This window comes from Camelus bactrianus, chromosome 1 (assembly GCF_048773025.1).
Source record: "Camelus bactrianus isolate YW-2024 breed Bactrian camel chromosome 1, ASM4877302v1, whole genome shotgun sequence".
NCBI classification, from domain to species: Eukaryota; Metazoa; Chordata; class Mammalia; order Artiodactyla; family Camelidae; genus Camelus; species Camelus bactrianus.
This window is the reverse complement of record NC_133539.1, coordinates 107,631,827-107,649,272: the sequence shown is the minus strand read 5'-3', so window position 1 is coordinate 107,649,272 and position 17,446 is coordinate 107,631,827. Positions and strand designations below refer to the sequence as shown.

Below are 17,446 nucleotides of genomic sequence, written 5' to 3'. Positions count from 1 at the left end.
CTGAGTCCAGGAACCAGCTCTTCAACGTCAAGACCCTTCCCTCAGAGACCTCATAGGTAAAATGCCAAGTGAAGTCGGGGATGCCTGGAGACCTTTCCGGATCATGATTTACTGATGCTAGACATATATTAAATATCAAGGAATCGACCTGCGACTTTTAAACGCAGACAGGTCGAAATAGACTGAGGCTGACTCCCTGCCCCCTTCCAGAGGACCACGTCACCCCGGCTGATCGGCGATTGCTTCAAACCGGGTCTCTAAAGCCATAAGCTAAAGGGGTCCTGGCAGGCAGCTTCCGGGCGCCTGGACCCTCCCTCGCGGGTAGGGGAGGTCCCTCGTGGTCTTCCAAGCGGGATACCTGCCGGTGGGGGGCGGAGGGAGCCGCGAGAGCGCAGGCGCAGTATCCGCGCCGGCGGCGCCCCTCTCCCAGCCCCGCCAGGCGGCCTCAGCCGCCCAGGCCGCGGTTTTCCTGGCGAAGCGCGCGGCGGCCTCTGCGGGCTCAGAGCCTGGATCAGGCTCACGGCAGCGGGCAGCCCCGGCTGGAGCACTGGGCGCGCCTTCCTCGCCGCGACACACAGGTAACCGGGCCCCAGCAGCCGGTCGGCAGCAGCGGAATGGACCTTGACCCTGACTACCGGGCTGCCCCCCACACCAGCTGTTAGCCGAGGCACTTAAGGGGCAGAGTCCCTCTTTTGGGGTTGGGCCGGGAAGGGGGCGAAGCGCCCCGCCCCCTTCTCAAGGCTCTGCTCCACGCCTAGGAGGCCGCGGGGCCCAGACTTCCCTGCACTGCTCTCTTGGAAAACCTGGATACAGGGTCGGTAGGATCAGCATCAGCCATGGCCCCAGCGCCCCCGTTTCCTGCCACCGTCGCAGGAATAGGTCCTTCCCCAGCCTCCATGAGAAAGGCCAGGGGCTATAGCTTTCCTCTCGCCCAGGAGCCCTCTCAAACAAGGGTGAATCCCTATGGCGCCATGGGATCAATTTCAAATAAAAACTTTAAAGAATGCTGGACGGTTTTAGAAATTTGGCCAGGAATTAGTATTTTCCTTTACTTTGTTGTCTGTCACCGACTCTCGGACGCCAGTCTACATGGGTTGAGATTTCGCGGAAAATAAACGGTTCGGAGAAATCTTTCCCCAACGAAAGGCGAGGACATGGGGGTATTGCAGGAAGGGCCAGGCCACGGCCAAGTGTGGCGGCTGGAGGCGCAGGGCAAGTCCACTCAGCCTCTGGCAGCTCCGGGGAGGAAAACATGACCCCTCCCCGACCAGCCTATGGGCCGTAGGATTTCTACGCCAGGTGCGCCCGTTTGGCCTCTTTTGAGAGAGGAGGATGCAAGGGTGACTTGGGCTAGCAGGAACGAGAATCTTGTCCAGGCGAGTAGGGTGCTGCACGGACTTGCATCTTCGTCCAGGCTTTTGCCGGGCTTGGCGAGTAGCGGGACCGAAAACTGGCATCTGAGTGACGGTCGAGGGCCCGGAGATAGTGACGCACTGGGCAGAGAGGGCTGGGGGGCGCCTGGGGAGGGGATGGTCTCCGCTGGCTGTACCGCTCTAAAGGACTTCATTGGGGTTGCCTGTGTCCGTGGTGCTGAAGTGTCGCAAGCGCCTTCGTCAGTGCTTCCAGGGCCGCGTCCTGCCTTGAGGGTCTACTCCACTTTGGCCAGAAATAGCGGTCTCCAAAGCCTGTGGCCAGAGTGGCGCCGGCTCGACACTGAAACCCTTTGCAGATGGGTTGATGCTGGTTTCCTGAAGATAACGTGAAGGCAAATGTGTTTCTCCCTGGCGGTGCAGATAAAGCATATGAATAACAAGTTTAATTATTTACATTTGAGTACACACGACGAGCGTAAACATGAACTCTCATGTATGCGTATGCATAGCATATGTAGGATGCACGTATGTGTATATATGCATACAAACATTACGTACATGTAAACACACTCATCCTTTTCCAGCACCATCGCACACTACAAGTCGTATGTTTTTCCAGAGCTTTTTGTAATCCATCTTTATTTTTTGACACCGTTAGTGTTTCTGAACTCTGCAGAACCGTTAACTTTCATAATCATCTGTTTCCAAGTCATAGAACCTGTGGATTAAAGTGTTGGCTATTTTGCTGAGCAGTTAAGTATTTGCACATTTTAATTACAGAACAAAGCTAGTCTAGAAATGTGTAAAATTGATACTGATACAAAAAGATATTCCTAAAGGAAGTTTAAACAAAAAGGAGGAAAATTTAATACAGAACAACAGCTAGCCAGTAATTTTATGGAAAGTTATGATCTAAACAAAATATGGCTAAGATGTAACATTATGTTGGCAATTTCAAATATACTGGTGGCATATGGTTTGTGAACTCTGTAAAGATCACATATTTATTTTTCAAAACATTGGATATCTCTGGTCTTTCTTTCATAAAAGGTATGTTCACTGTAAAATTTAGCTGATAAGAAATACATAAAACTGGGGAGAGTGGTAGAGTACGTGCTTAGCATGTGCGAGGTCCTGGCTTCAATTCCCAGTACCTCCATTTAAACATAAATTAAAAATAAATAAATAAGTAAACCTAATTACCTAATTAATAAATCTAATTACCTCCCCCCTAAAAAAGAAATACATAAAACCAGAGAAAACCACTGTAAACAGATTTTCTTTTAGATAAACACATGCACTTTATTTATTTATTTATTTTAATTGAAGTATAGTTGATTTACAATTTGTTAGTTTCAGGTGTACAGCAAAGTAATTCAGCTATACATATACATATACCTGTATATATTCTTTTTCAGATTCTTTTCCATATAGATTATTACAAAGTATTGAATATAGCTACCTGTGCTATATAATAGGTCCTTGTTGTTTATCTATTTTAGATATAGTAGTGTGTATATGTTAATACCAAATTCCTAATTTATCCCTCCCCCCTAATTCTTTCTCTTTTGGTAACTGTAGTTTGTTTTCTATGTCTGTGTGTCTATTTCTGGTTTGTAAATAAGTTTATTTATATCATTTTTTTTTAGATTCCATGTATAAGTGATATATGATATTTGTCTTTCTCTGTCTGACTTATTTTACTTAATATGATAATTTCTGGGTCCATCCATGTTGCTGCAAATGGCACTTCATTTTTTTTATGGCTGAGTAATTAATATTCCACTGTATATATTGACCACATCTTCTTTATTCATTCATCTACTGATGGACATTTAGGTTGCTTCCATGTCTTGGCTATTGTAAATAGTGCTGCCGTGAACATTGGAGTGCACACACATGCCTTTTAAAATAGACCAAACTTCTGTTGGTTACATTTTCACTATATAATTCATCATTAATCTTTCAAACCAATACATATAAAATGAGGTCATCATTATTAAGTGTTGTGTAATAGTGCACTATATGGGCAGAACATAATTTATTTAAACAGTCTAATAACAATGAACATTTATGTATTTCCAATTTTTGCTGTTATTAAATAGTTCTTCAACTGTCTTCGAACAAACATTTGTGCATTTATTTGATTATATTTTTAGAAAAAACTCCTAGAAGTGAAATCGATGGTTCTATGGATATGTACATTTTATTTTTTGATACATTTATTTATTTGTTCTATTATTTCCTGTCTCCTCTCTTGTCTCTTTTATTCTTTACTATGTTTTCAGGATACACAGTAATACCAGATATAAGGATATTCAAGAAACATTTAGAACAATCTAGAACTCTGTTTCTAGATTGTGCTATAGAAAAGTATACCAGTATAATCCAGTATAAACACTGATTTAGAATGTCAATATCCCCACACTATCACCAAAATCAGGTTATTTTCCAATTGGATAAGCAGAAAAGAGCATCTTCTTTAATCTATTTATTGGTCATACTTATTTTTGTTTTGTAAGTTTCCAGTTCATATCTTTATTTTTCTATTGGGGTGCTTATATTTTCTCCTTATTTGTAAGAGATCTTTGTATACTAAGGACTGTTATGTATGTTGCAATTTTTTTCTTGCTTTTTTACTTTTAAACTTTATGATACTTTATGCTGTATAGAAAATTTCAGTTTTTATGTAGTTAAATATATCTTTTACCCTTGTAATTTCTCACATTTACATCAGTCTTTCACCCCTCTGTACTAATGATAATCTACTATATTTTATGATTTTATAAAGATTACATTTTAAATTCTAGATTTATACTCTCACTTCCGTTTTTAGTTAAATTCATTTCACTACTAGATGTAAACTTCTATTGAAGATGGCTTTGTGAGAAGTACTTTACTTATTTTAAACCCACATTCTATGAAGAGTAACATGTTACTCAGTTTGAACCCTTTAATGTGATATATTTAATTTCTAAATACTTAATGAAAGTGTTTTTACTTAAAATGCTGTTTAGTCTGTAGTATTTTTTAGCTGTTAGTGTGCAATCTTTTAAAAATTGAGCTGTTCTTTAGAGTGTTTTTTGCAGATGAAAGAAAATATGACAAAGTCCACTTTTGCCAAGTTAGGAGTTCATGTTACTGAGGTTTATAAGAATGTGCATCACATAAGGCTGGCCATATGCCTTGAAAAAACAAAACCCAAATACTGGTTTTTGGCAACCATTATGGATCAAAATAACTTTTTCCAAAATACAAAAAAATGGTTATTTAGTGTTGATGAACTCCTCTGTATTATTTTCTTCCCGAGGTTTAAAAACATTTTAAAACAGCCAAATGAGAATCATTTTATTGTTTTTATAGATGAAATTTTAAATATTGCTGATGATAAAAAAAGTGGAAACAATACCAGGGTAGAAAATAAAAGCCCTCTAGTAAGCCAGTCTCCACAGGTAACCATGAATATTAGTTTGGAATAAATATTTCTGGGTTATTTAATTCATAAATAAATATATATTTCAGTGATTGTAAGATGTCAATTATAAGATACATTTTGACTTTGGAAATGCGAAAAAATGTGCCTCTTAAACTTGGTGTATCATATATCACTTATATATCTAGAAAATTCAACAAACTAGTGAATAAAACAAAAAAAGAAGCAAAGTGACAGATATGGAGAACAAAGTAGTGGTTACCACCAGAGAGAGGGTAGCAAGAAGGACAATATAGGGGTAGGAAGAGTTATTATGGGATTATATGAAATCATGTGTGTGAAACTTTTGAGAATTGTAAAGAAAAAGAATGTTTTTTAAAAAGCTTGGTATATCATAAATAGAATGAGATTATATCTATTTTTCTATTTTTTCACATAAGATAGGGATATCTTCCCATTTGATACATGTTAAGTATTGAATTAATCAATATCCAATTTTTAAGTGCATTTAGATTATTTACACCTTTTGGATGATAAAAACAATGTTATGTTGAACATTCTTTTATATAGCTCTGTGTAATGGTGTTATTACCTTAAAGTAAATTCCTAAGTGAAATTGATGGGTTGGGAGAATGCACATTTTGCATTTTGGTGCATATTGTCCGCCCTCCAAAAATCTTGTAACAATTTGCTCTGCAAACAATAGTGCACAATGTTCTAGATTCTTTACTCGATTATATTGAAGATAATCTGCCTTTTCCATTTTCCCTACCTAAGAGGTAAAAACAGATATTTCACTCTTCTTTTAATTCTTGTTTCTGTGAGTTTTTATAGAAATTGTGCCTCTTTCCATATGTTTGTTGGTTATCTGAATTTCTTCTTTTGTTGTGAATTACTTAATCATAGCTTTTGCACAATTTTCTTGAGTTTTTGAAAGCCCATTTTGGATGAAAGATGTTGATCCTTTGTTGTTATTGTCGTTTTTAGTTTGTCATTAAATTTTTTTTCTGGTATCGTTTTTGCACAGAAGATTTAAATATTCCTGGAGTCAGATTTGTCAGTCTTCCTTTTGTGATGTTTGACATTGGTGTTACACTTAGAACACCACCCCAATCCCCACCCCAAGATTATAAAAATATTCTCTAGTGAGAGAAGGAGCACAGTTAAATTACCAAGGACTAGAACTTAGAATCACTATATTTAGATAGTCACCAGTTCTGTTTCTAAACAGGATCTTATAGGCTTTGTCTATTTGTGTTCATAGACCTGTCAGTCAGCTCTAGTCAGGAAGTGGGTAGTTGTGAGCTTAGGGACCCAAACTGAAGAGAGGCAATGATTATGCTAGTTTCATTTAATTAGTATGACTGACAATTCTCTTTTAGCTATTAGAAATGGGACTTAGTATAGTTAGTCACATAAGAAAATAGTATTTGGGGAGACTGGCAGGGGGTTTGACAGATTAATTAATCATATATTTTTTCATACTTTTATATAATTTGGGGTCTTTTCAAGGACTTATTGAAGTTAAGAGAATATATATAGATGTAAATATGCTGAATATAATCAAACATAGGTTTAACTGGAGCTTGTAAAATTAATTTTCACAATATTTTAATTCAAATGAATAGCTGAATTCCCCAGTAACTTAAAATATTTATTTATTTATTTATTTATTTATTTATTTATTTATTTATTTATTTATACAATTTTTAAAGGTTACACTCCATTTACAGTTATTACAAAATATTGGCTATATCCCCCATGTTGTACAATATATCCCTATAGCCTATCTTACACTCAACAGTTTGTACTTCCCACTCCCCCACCTCTAGATTTCCCCTCCCTGCCCTGTAACTTTTAAGTTGGGTAGTATTGCTATCCACACTTCAGATCTCCTAGCTGATCTCAGCAATTGTTGGCCTACCTAGCAATCTGAGATTTTGTGGTTATCATAATTGGTATTAGATCCTCCCTAGTTATTAGGTGCTTGAGTCTTTGCCTCCTGGTGACCTGAGTAGAAATATAACTTTCTGGTTTGGGATTAGAATTTGTAGGTGAGGAAATATGATAGGATTAATTGTATTCTAACCAGGCCCTCTTTTTCCCCCAAGCAGTTTTAAACATTTCATTAGTGATGAGAGTCTTGTCTCATTTTCCTTGCTGAGGTCACTCTGTACCAGGGATGATATTCTTTTTGTTGTTGTTGTTGTTGTTACTTCTTTTTAAAATTGGAATATAGTCAGTTTACAATGTTGTATCAATTTCTTGTGTACAGCACAATGCTTTGGTCATACATGAATATACGTATATTCATTTTCATATTCTTTTTCACTGTAAGCTACTACAAGATATTGAATATAGTTCCCTGTGCTATACAGTATAAACTTGTTTATCTGTTTTATATATACCAGTCAGTATCTGCAAATCTTGAACTCTTAATTTATCCTTTCCCACCCTCTTCCCCCCTGGTAACCATAAGTTTGTTTTCTTTGTTTATGAGTCTGTTTCTGTTTTGTAAATAAGTTCTTTTTTTTTGATTCCACATATGAGTGATATCATATGGTATTTTCCTTTCTCTTCCTGGCTTACTTCACTTAGAATGACATTCTCCAGGGCCTTTCATGTTGCTGCAAATGGCATTATTTTATTTTTTATGGCTGAGTAGTATTCCATTGTATAAATATACCACAACTTCTTTATCCAGTCATCTGTTGATGGACATTTAAGTTGTTTCCATGTCTTGGCTCCTGTATATAGTGTTGCTATGAATATTGGGGTGCAGATGTCTTTTTGAATTAAGGTTCCCTCTGGATATATGCCCAGGAGTGGGATTGCTGGATCATATGGTAAGTCTATTTTTAGTTAGCCCAGAAATGAACCCACAAACTTTTGGTCAATTGATCTTTGACAAAGGAGGCAAGAACATACAATGGAATAAAGACAGTCTCTTCAGCAAATGGTGTTGGGAAAACTGGACAGCTGCATGTAAATAAATGAAGTTAGAATACTCCCTCACACTATACACAAAAGTAAACTCAAAATGGCTTAAAGACTTAAACATACAACAAGACACTATAAATCTCCTAGAAGAAAATATAGGCAAAACATTATCTGACATACATCTCAGCAATGTTCTCCTACGGCAGTTTAACCAAGCAATAGAAATAAACAGATGGGACCTAATTAAACTTATAAGCTTTTGCAGAGCAAAGAAAACCATAAATAAAACAAAACAACAACCTACGGAATGGGAGAAAATATTTGCAAATGATGAGACTGGCAAGGTCTTGACTTCCAGAATATATAAACAGCTCACACAACTTAATAAAAACAAACAAACAAACAAATAAAGACAGTCTCTTCAGCAAATGGTGTTGGGAAAACTGGACAGCAGCATGTAAAACAATGAAGCTAGAACACTCCCTTACACCATATACAAAAATCAACTCAAAATGGATTAAAGACTTAAACATAAGACAAGATACAATAAACCTCCTAGAGGAAAACATAGGCAAAACATTATCTGACATACATCTCAAAAATTTTCTCCTAGAAGAAATAAAAGCAAGAATAAACAAATGGGACCTAATGAAACTTACAAGCTTCTGCACAGCAAAGGAAACCAGAAGTAAAACAAGAAGAAAACCTACAGAATGGGAGAAAATTTTTGCAGGTGAAACCGACAAAGGCTTGATCTCCAGAATATATAAGCAGCTCATACGACTCAATAAGAAAAAAAAAAAAACCCAATCCAAAAATGGGCAGAAGACCTAAACAAGCAATTCTCCAAGGAAGACATACAAATGATCAAAAAGCACATGAAAAAATGCTCAATATCATTAATTATCAGAGAAATGCAAATCAAAACTACAATGAGGTATCACCTCACACCAGTCAGAATGGCCATCATTCAACAGTCCACAAACGATAAATGCTGGAGATGGTGCGGAGAAAAGGGAACCCTCCTACACTGTTGGTGGGAATGCAGGTTCATGCAGTCTTTGTGGAAAACAGTATGGAGATTCCTCAAAAGACTAAAAATAGACCTACCACATGATCCAGGGATGATATTCTTAAACACTCTGGTAAGTCACAATTCCAGGATGTTATGGGTCACTGCTATATCCTCCTTCTTATTTCATGTTTCTCCTGCATTTATTTTGATTATAGAATCAGGCATAGTATCCTCTATCACCACACAGTTTGTTTTTGTTTCTGTTTTTTGTCATTCTGCCCTTAACAATAAATTCTCTAAGTAACCAAAATGTTGCTTTAAAAGTCACTGTGTCTTGGCCACTGGCTTGAGTGTGGGAAGGAGACTGATATTCATCCCATTGCCCCTCCTTTCTCACTTTTCATCCATCTACCTCTAGTCTGGACATAGGAAACACCCTTCTACTTGGTAGGGGAATCTCAGAGATGAGCTGAGATCCCTGAGCTTTTTTTCTTCAGTGGACCAAAACTTTATTTTGCCCTATAAATGTTAATATACATATATAATTAAAATTTTTGGCACTTATATAACATTATACATGCTAAATACTTATTCACTCTGGTTTCTCTTAAAGTCACCACTGTAGGAGAATTGTACATGATCAATGGGCATATATAATGTGCAGTTAACACTATTTCATATTTATAATTATATATGAACTCAATCCACATGCCTGTTTCATTTAATCATTTCCTGACTTATCAAAATCACTTGCTTTGTGTCTCTTTCCTTTTATTTAGGACCCCAAAATATCAGCAACTTTACTGAACTCTGACTTTTACTTTAAAAACTTGAAGGAAAGTAGAAATATTAGGTAATCGAATTCTAATTTATTTTGCCTCTGGTTTCTGTGTAAATCTGACTGAGCCATTGTTTTAAATGGTGGTGAGGATCCCAAAGGTATATAAGGCTGCTGAGGGTCGTGATGGACTAAAGCCAGATACTCACATTACTTCTTGGATTCCCTTAATTTAGAGTTAAGAGACAGAAGAGAGTTAGGTTGCAGAACTGTGGCAACCAAAGCTCCTCACCACGACTAATTAGACTCAGAATTAGAGGTCTCTGGTTAAAAGGGTGACTTTCTCCAAAGTGGGCCAACTATGCCAGAGGACTCATTCATTCTCCCAGCTTTTGTTAAGTCTGGTATTGCCCTAAGGCCTGGGGGTACCAAGAAGAAGATAAAGAAGTAATCTCTGTTCTTGGAGCAGTAACACTTTATCAGGGGTTAGTGTTACATATGCAACTCACAGTGATACTTCATGTCAAGGATTATAACAGAGCCCTGTAGAAAGTGTTCTTGAACCCAGAGGAGGAACAGATTGTTCAGTGAGAGGCTTCTGCAAGTAGTTCACCAGGAATGTTGTTGGGATGTGGGTGGGAGTTTGCCAGAGATTGCTTTGTTGGGTAGTAAGTAGTTGACGGCCTCAAGTTGGGGTAAGAGGTGACAGCCTGGATTTGAAGTTTGGCTGCCATAATAAGCACCTTTGTAAGCTTGGGCAAGTCACTGAACCTTGCTGATCTTCACTTAAGTTTTTTTATTTTTTTGGAATATAAGAGGGTCTAATAAGGATGCATACCTTGTTGAGGTTGTTCTGGGATTAAGTGAAATAATACACATAAAGCATTTGATACAAGCCTGGTACGTGGTAGTCTTATTTATTTATTTATTTATTTATTTATTTATTTATTTATTTATTTATTTATGCCTCTCTATAAAGTTGCATGTAAATCACTCTGGATAAGTGATTATTGATCCCATTATCAGAGCTCTTAAGGGTAAAAATACAAACCCTTTGTGTCTTCTGAACCTGTGTGTAATCTCCTAATTGTGAAATTTCTCTCTTAATGTTGCTTAAATCCCAACCTGCTGCTTTTTACCAATTCTCACGCTATCCCAAACCAAAATAGGTCTAGTCTGAAACTGTCATTACTTTTGCTCTGTTCTCTAGTGCTCTGATGTTAAAGCAAATACATATTTAATTGCATAATTTCCTTCCTCTAACATGTATAGCACTTGTATCTGTCATGTGTACTCGTTACCATATTTCTTATCTCCCAAATGAACATGTAAGTTCTTTAAGAGAAAGCTTATGTTTTCTTAACTTTATCTCTCATAATGTCTTAGCACAGTGCCTTCTACATTATAAGTACTCAGTAAATATTGACTGAATGAACGAATAAAAATAAATGTGTGAGGCTGCGAGAATAGCTGGTGTGATCTCAGGCTGCCCTCATAGAAACAGGATCTCCTGAATAGGAGAGTTCATAGAAACTGGTATGTGTTCAGAGAAGAGTGGTTAAGATGGTGAGAAGACTGAAAACCATTATTACACATGGAATAATTTGAAAAAGAGGAGATTTTCAGTTTGGAAAAGGGAAAACTCATGGTGGGAGGTTTGGGCTGGGGAGGGTAGAAAATAGTAGTTCCTGATACTGAAACAGTGTCATATGGAAGAGGGAATTAATTAGTGACCCCAGAGCAAATACATAGGAACAGTGTTTTTCAACTCTCATGGTCTTTAATTTTATATATATTATTATATGATCTATGGTTACCCTATATTAAATATATATATGTCAATGTATATACTGTATAAAGCCATATATTTTTATGTATGTACATATTATATAATCTCATTATCACCATTTTGCCTAAATTAATGAAGGATGAAAATGACTTTCCAAGAACTTGATCTTGATTATTTATAACATATTACTAATATCTTTTTTCTGGAGGACAACAGTTTATAAAATACTATTTTACATGAACACTCGCAGTCTTGCTGGCTCCACCAGCCTTCTCACAGCCTTACATTACACAGCTAGAAAGTGGTAGAGCAGGAACAAACCACTAAAGTTTCTAATTACTTGACCTAGAGTCCTTTATTGGGATTTCAAGCCCAAGGGTACCTATTGTGAAACTGCTCCTGTGAAGCTACTCAAGGAAAAGAGGCCCTTGGGCTAATAAGATGAAGATTTAACCAGGCAGAGTGGCAGCCCTCAGGACTGTGCCTTCCATGAGAAACTTGGAGAATGAAGGATGGAGGCAGCCAAATGCTGCCACCTGCCAAGAACCACAGTGAGATTGGTGCAGTTTAGTGATCAGTCAGCCAGCACCTCCATTGTCACAAATACTCCACTATGTTTTGTTACTATATCAAGAGCTCATTCCATTAAGGGAGAAACATATCACTGTACTATATTTCTAAAGAGGGAAGTATTGCTTTTATTAGCAGTTTCTTAAATTGAGATTCTAGGAGATGGATGATCGTGTGTGCTGTTTTAGTGCTGTCTTCATTTCCTGGTGCAGAAGATCAAAAATCTGTCTGTGTTTTAGAAAACAGCACGAGGTCCATCTGTTCAGGTCAGATTTTTCCACATTAACATGAAGATTTATAGAGTGGTAACTTTTGTAAGAAAAACCAATGATAATTATATTTTTTGCTGCCATTTGGAATCCACATTAATTTTTTTGTTTGTCATGAAAATATAGTAATACATGCATCGTATGTGCACAACAAATTAATTCTTTCAAACTCTATGTATAATAAAGGTATCCTCGTTCGTTTATGTAGTATTTCACCTCTGTTTTGGTTCAAGTTCTAGACATCATCCATCCAGTTTCTGTCTTTAATATAGTGTGTTTATCGACAGTTTTCCTTTCAACAGAAGGCACAGAAATATAAAAGCTACTTTTGGCTTCTTGGCTGACTTTTCTGGTTTGACTGAAAATACAGAGTAATAATTTTTCTCCTCTGATGAAAATAGCTTGATTCCCACCCCCGCCCCCGATTGTGAAGTAAATGCATGGGAAATTAAACAAAAAAGTAAAAAGAAGAAAATATTGAATGATTGAAATTTTACCATCCACAAGTATAGATGTAAATTGTTTTATATAAGTAGAGTCATATCATGAATACTCTTTTATACCTTTCTTTTTACTTAGCAATGTGACTTGAAGATTTTTTATGTCAATATACATACATATACATTATGTTTTTGGATAACTGCATAATATTGCATTGATATTTTTATTTAACAGGTCCCTCAATAAAAGACAAGTAGGTTAATTCTAAGTTTTTATTGTATAAAGAAAGCCATGATGAATATCCTTGCTTGCCATCTTTATATACTTTACTAGTGATCTCCTTAAGAGATATTCCTGGAAATGGCATTGCTGGGTCAAAAGCTCACACATTTTAAATTCTGGTTCATGTTACTGTAAAATTAACTCTTGATGAGATGGATCACACTGTGTTTTTCCTGTATATATAATGTCCCTGCCAAGGACGGGACTTTATACACTCTTTATTCAGCTTTGCAGTAGCATTATATATTTGTGTGTATTCTCTAACAGACGTAAAAGAAGTGGAATGATTTAAATAAACCTAGGTATGCCACTTAAACAACCAGATGTTGTCAAGATTCATTCAAAATTTGACTTATGGTTTAGTCTGGTCACCATCTTTCAATTGCTTTATGTTAGTTGAGTCTAATGAAATGTGATATATGGAGAGATGTGATGGAGTTGTAATTTCATTGAGTGCTGTGTAGGTATGTATAATCAGTTATGATTAAATTAAATCAAGGGTGTAAAATTTTGAACGAATTCGTTTGGCTTTTCCATAAGTTTGGCCTCAAGAGGGATTTCAGGCTTGGCTTTCTCATGGATAAACAGCAGCAAGAATAGGGCAAATGTGAGCAGGTGGTATATCTAGTGTTTGAGGGATTTGAGAGTAGACTCTGTTGGTCCTGGGTGTTCCTTTTTGTTCAGGGACTGGTACAAGACCTGGGGGGTTGGCAGGCTTCTTTGAATTCAGCTTAGCTATTTGATCTTCTCTTATGAGAATTCGGTAAAGAATAAGTAACCAATAAGTACAACTTTAACAAGCATATCAGAACACTCCTGTGGTCTGTTTTACATTTAATTAGCATCTAACCTAATTGGTGATTTAACCACTTAGATGCAAACAAAAAAGATCATGGAAACAGAAAAGGATCATTTTATTCCTTCCCCTCCCCCTTCTAGTGATGGCTCCCTGCCTCTCTTCACAGATTCACCCTGAATTTAAAGGTGCTGATTTACTGCAAACTAATTCTGATTTTTTTGTTTAAGACAGTAGGAAAGTAAGTGGTAGATGATAAATATGTGTTCATTGAGAATGGCATTTTTTATGCAAATTGATAAGTCCACTACTTCAGAGATTAGAAAGGCTCTTTCCTGGAAGGGGAAGTGTCGATTATAAATGGTGAAAGACTCTTGCATTCCAGCAGGTTCTTAGCTGCCAGCCAGCACATTCATCACAGTATGCCAGAATGGATTTTTAAAATGGTACAACACAAATTGCTCTGCTCCAAATCAGGCATCATCACCGTCACACAAGCCAAGTCAACCTGCTTGTTTGAAAACTGCCGCATAAGGCTTTTTTTTTTCAACCTCAGTTAACCTTTTTCTTTCCTTGTATGCATGGTTCATTAGATTCTACTAAAGTCATTTGCTATTGAGTATAGAGGAGACAGGCTTCTCATTTCAATTTTGCCTACACAGCAACTGACACACCCAGTGTTTCCAAGCTGATGGCAAGATAGAATATTTAGCCCAGCTCCAGTCAGACCAATAACTCTCATCCCTGCCTACCCCTTTTCACCCCTTTCTTTTTTACCTTCTGCTCTTAAAAATTTAATTATTTCCTTTTTCTCAATCTTTGTCCCTCCCCGAGCCAGCTGTTGACTCCTGGCAGCTCCTGCATAGCTGATAGCCCCCTGGCTATCTCTTCCCTACCTTTCTGCCCTAGAACTGTCAGCTAAGTCTCCAACTCAAACCTGGGCTAAGCCTCCTGTTTGGTGCATCTCTCTACTTCTCCTTCCTGCTTCTCTCCTACCCTATATCCATCCCATCATCTCTCTCCTTACCTCACCTCATCTCCAAGTCCCTTAGCTGTAATTTTCTCCTCCCCTGTAACCCAGAATGACACAGCCCAGCAACATCTTCAGCCTCGCTCTCCTTCTCCCATAGCCCAGAGTAGTGCAATTCTGCTTAGCCCACTTAGATCACATTCTACCTTGTTTCTCCCAGCCTGGCCCATTCTGGAGTCTGGTATCCATTGCTTTTCATAGTTCAACTAAGCAGCCTTCACCCCCAACTCAGTCAGCCACATCCCCAGCTTCAGCTTATCTCAGCCCATCTAAGGAGCCTTGACCCACATTATCTTCGGTAGCTTCTGCTGTTCAGCCCAGAATAAGGATCCTTTCTCACCTAAGTATATCCCTGATGCTAGCTAACGTGTTGAGGAGCTTATCATTCAGCCTAGTGTGCCCGAACCTCTTCTCGCCTGGAGTGAATGAGCTGTCATCTAGTTCTGGTGCTGCTGTGCATCTGTCAGCACTGCAGGGGGTGATCCACATCCACACAGGATGTCACCACTGACCTGTCACAAGCAAAGTACAGTGATGATGATGGATTTAGACTGATTCATCCACATTCCTTCCCTGATTCTTCAAAGTAAGAAGATGCATTTGAGGGATTGTTGGCAGGGTTGGGAGATGTAGTCATTGGCTATAGAAACAAAAGTTACCTTTTGCTACAGTAATACAAAAGTGAGCCCTAGTGAAGGGCTGGACTATGAGGGTCAGAGCATCAAGATCAAATTCCAGAATTAACAAACTGCTGTCCCTCAGACTCTCAGAGTAAATTATTTTTTCTCGAGAGCAGGAAGCTCATAGAGTGAAGAATTTTATAACCTACAAGTATTTGAGCCAAATATCAAGCTTCTTACTAATCAGTAATGTGACTGTAAAGATCAGAATTCATCCTCAAGAACCCCCCTATGTAACACTTTAAGGCTAAATACCTAAGAGTAACCACCATCAATCATGTCCACAAATCATGTGGGAAAAAGTTTATAGCTAATTTAAAGTCCAGTCTTAAATTATATCTTTTTTACTCTGAAAAATTTAAAATGTGAAAGATAATCACTTCTGGCTAGTGTAAATGAAAAGTACTAAGTAATTAAACAATCATTTTTAAAATTAAAGTATAGTTGATTTATAATATTGTGTTAGTTTCAGATGTATAGCAAAGTGATTCAGTTATATATATTTTTCACATTACTTTCCATTATAGGTTATTATAAGATATTGAATATAGTTCCCTATGTTATACAGTAAATCCTTATTGCTTATCTATTTTATGTATAGTTGTTTGTATCTGTTAATCCCATACTCTTGATTTATCCCTTCCCCCTGCTCCCTTTCCCCTTTGGTAACCATAAGTTTGTATTCTATGTCTGTGAGTCTGTTACTGTTTTGTATATAGATTCATTTGTGTTAATTTTTAGATTCCACATGTAAGTGATATCATATAATATTTGTCTTTCTTTGCCTGACTTACTTTACTTAGTATGGTATTCCCTAGGTCTATCCATGTTGCTGTAAACAGCAATATTTCATCCTTTTTATGGCTGAGTAATATTCCATTACATATATATAATGGTATATATATACCCAGAAGAAATGTGTGTGTGTGTATGTGTACGTATATGTGTGTGTGTATATATATATATATATATATACACACACATATATATCTCACATCTTCTTAAACCAGTCATCTGTTGTTGGGCACTTGGGTTGTTTCTATGTCTTGGCTATTATATATAGTGCTGCTATGAACACTGGGGTGCACATAGCATTTTGAATTAAGAGTTTTTGATTTTTTCTGAATATATACCCAAGAGTGGGATTGCTGGATCATAGATTAAGCCTGTTTTTGTTTTTTTAAGGAATCTCCATACTGTTTTCCATAATGGCTGCACCAAACGACATTCCCACCGATAGTGTAGGAGTGTTCCTTTTTCTCCACACCCTCTCCAGCATTTATTATTCGTAGACTTTTTGATGATAGCCATTCTGACCAGTGTGAGGTGATACCTCATTGTGGTTTTGATTTGCATTTCTCTAATAATTAGTGATGTTGAACATCTTTTCATGTACTTGTTGGCCATCTGTATGTCTTCTTTGGAGAAATGTCTGTTTAGGTCTTGTTTTTTTGTTTGGATTGTTTGCTTTTTTGATATTGAGTTGATATTGCTATCAGCTGATATTGATATGATATTGGTATGAATTGGGTTTGATATTGATAAGAGCTGTTTGTAAATTTTGGGTATTAACCCCATGTCAGTTACATTGTTTGTAAATATTTTCTCCTGTTCCATAGGTTGTCTTTTTGTTTTGTTGATGGTTTCCTTTCTGTGCAAAAGCTTTTAGGTTTGATTAGGTCTCATTTGTTTATTTTTGCTTTTAATTATTTTGCCTTGGGAGATTGATCTAAGAAAATATTGCTACAATTTATGTCAGAAAATGTTTTGCCTAGGCAGTTCAGAACTGTATTTTTGTTCAATCAACATTTGTTAAATGTACTCTGTGTGCTAGGAACACAGATATGAATGAGAACTCTCCTGCCTTCATGGAACTCACAGGCCACAGAGGAGGATGTGATTTGGCAAGCTCCCTTAAGATGGTGCCTGGATCTGTTGAGGGAGTGGACATAACAGATTAAAGGAGCCATCTCGAGCTGTGCACAATCCAGAAAACTTGAGATGTGCTGACAAGTCCTGCCTAGCATGGATGTGGGAGGAGGTGGAGTCA

At 37.3% G+C, this 17,446-nt stretch overlaps 1 protein-coding gene and 1 long non-coding RNA gene across 2 annotated transcripts in view; one reads left to right on the top strand and one right to left on the bottom strand.

Annotated features, from left to right (window-relative positions):
- The first annotated feature begins 438 nt into the window (after positions 1–438).
- SLC35G2 (solute carrier family 35 member G2) overlaps positions 439–17,446 on the top strand; it is a 32,036-nt gene continuing 15,028 nt past the window's right edge. The window contains exon 1 of the mRNA XM_010947701.2: positions 439–578. The gene's annotated coding sequence lies outside the window, so the exon portion shown is untranslated. The remainder of the gene's footprint in view (positions 579–17,446) is intronic.
- The window catches only part of LOC123614742 (uncharacterized), a 36,965-nt gene continuing 20,091 nt past the window's right edge, over positions 573–17,446 (bottom strand). The window contains exon 3 of the long non-coding RNA XR_006722210.2: positions 573–1,781. This is a non-coding gene — a long non-coding RNA (uncharacterized LOC123614742). The remainder of the gene's footprint in view (positions 1,782–17,446) is intronic.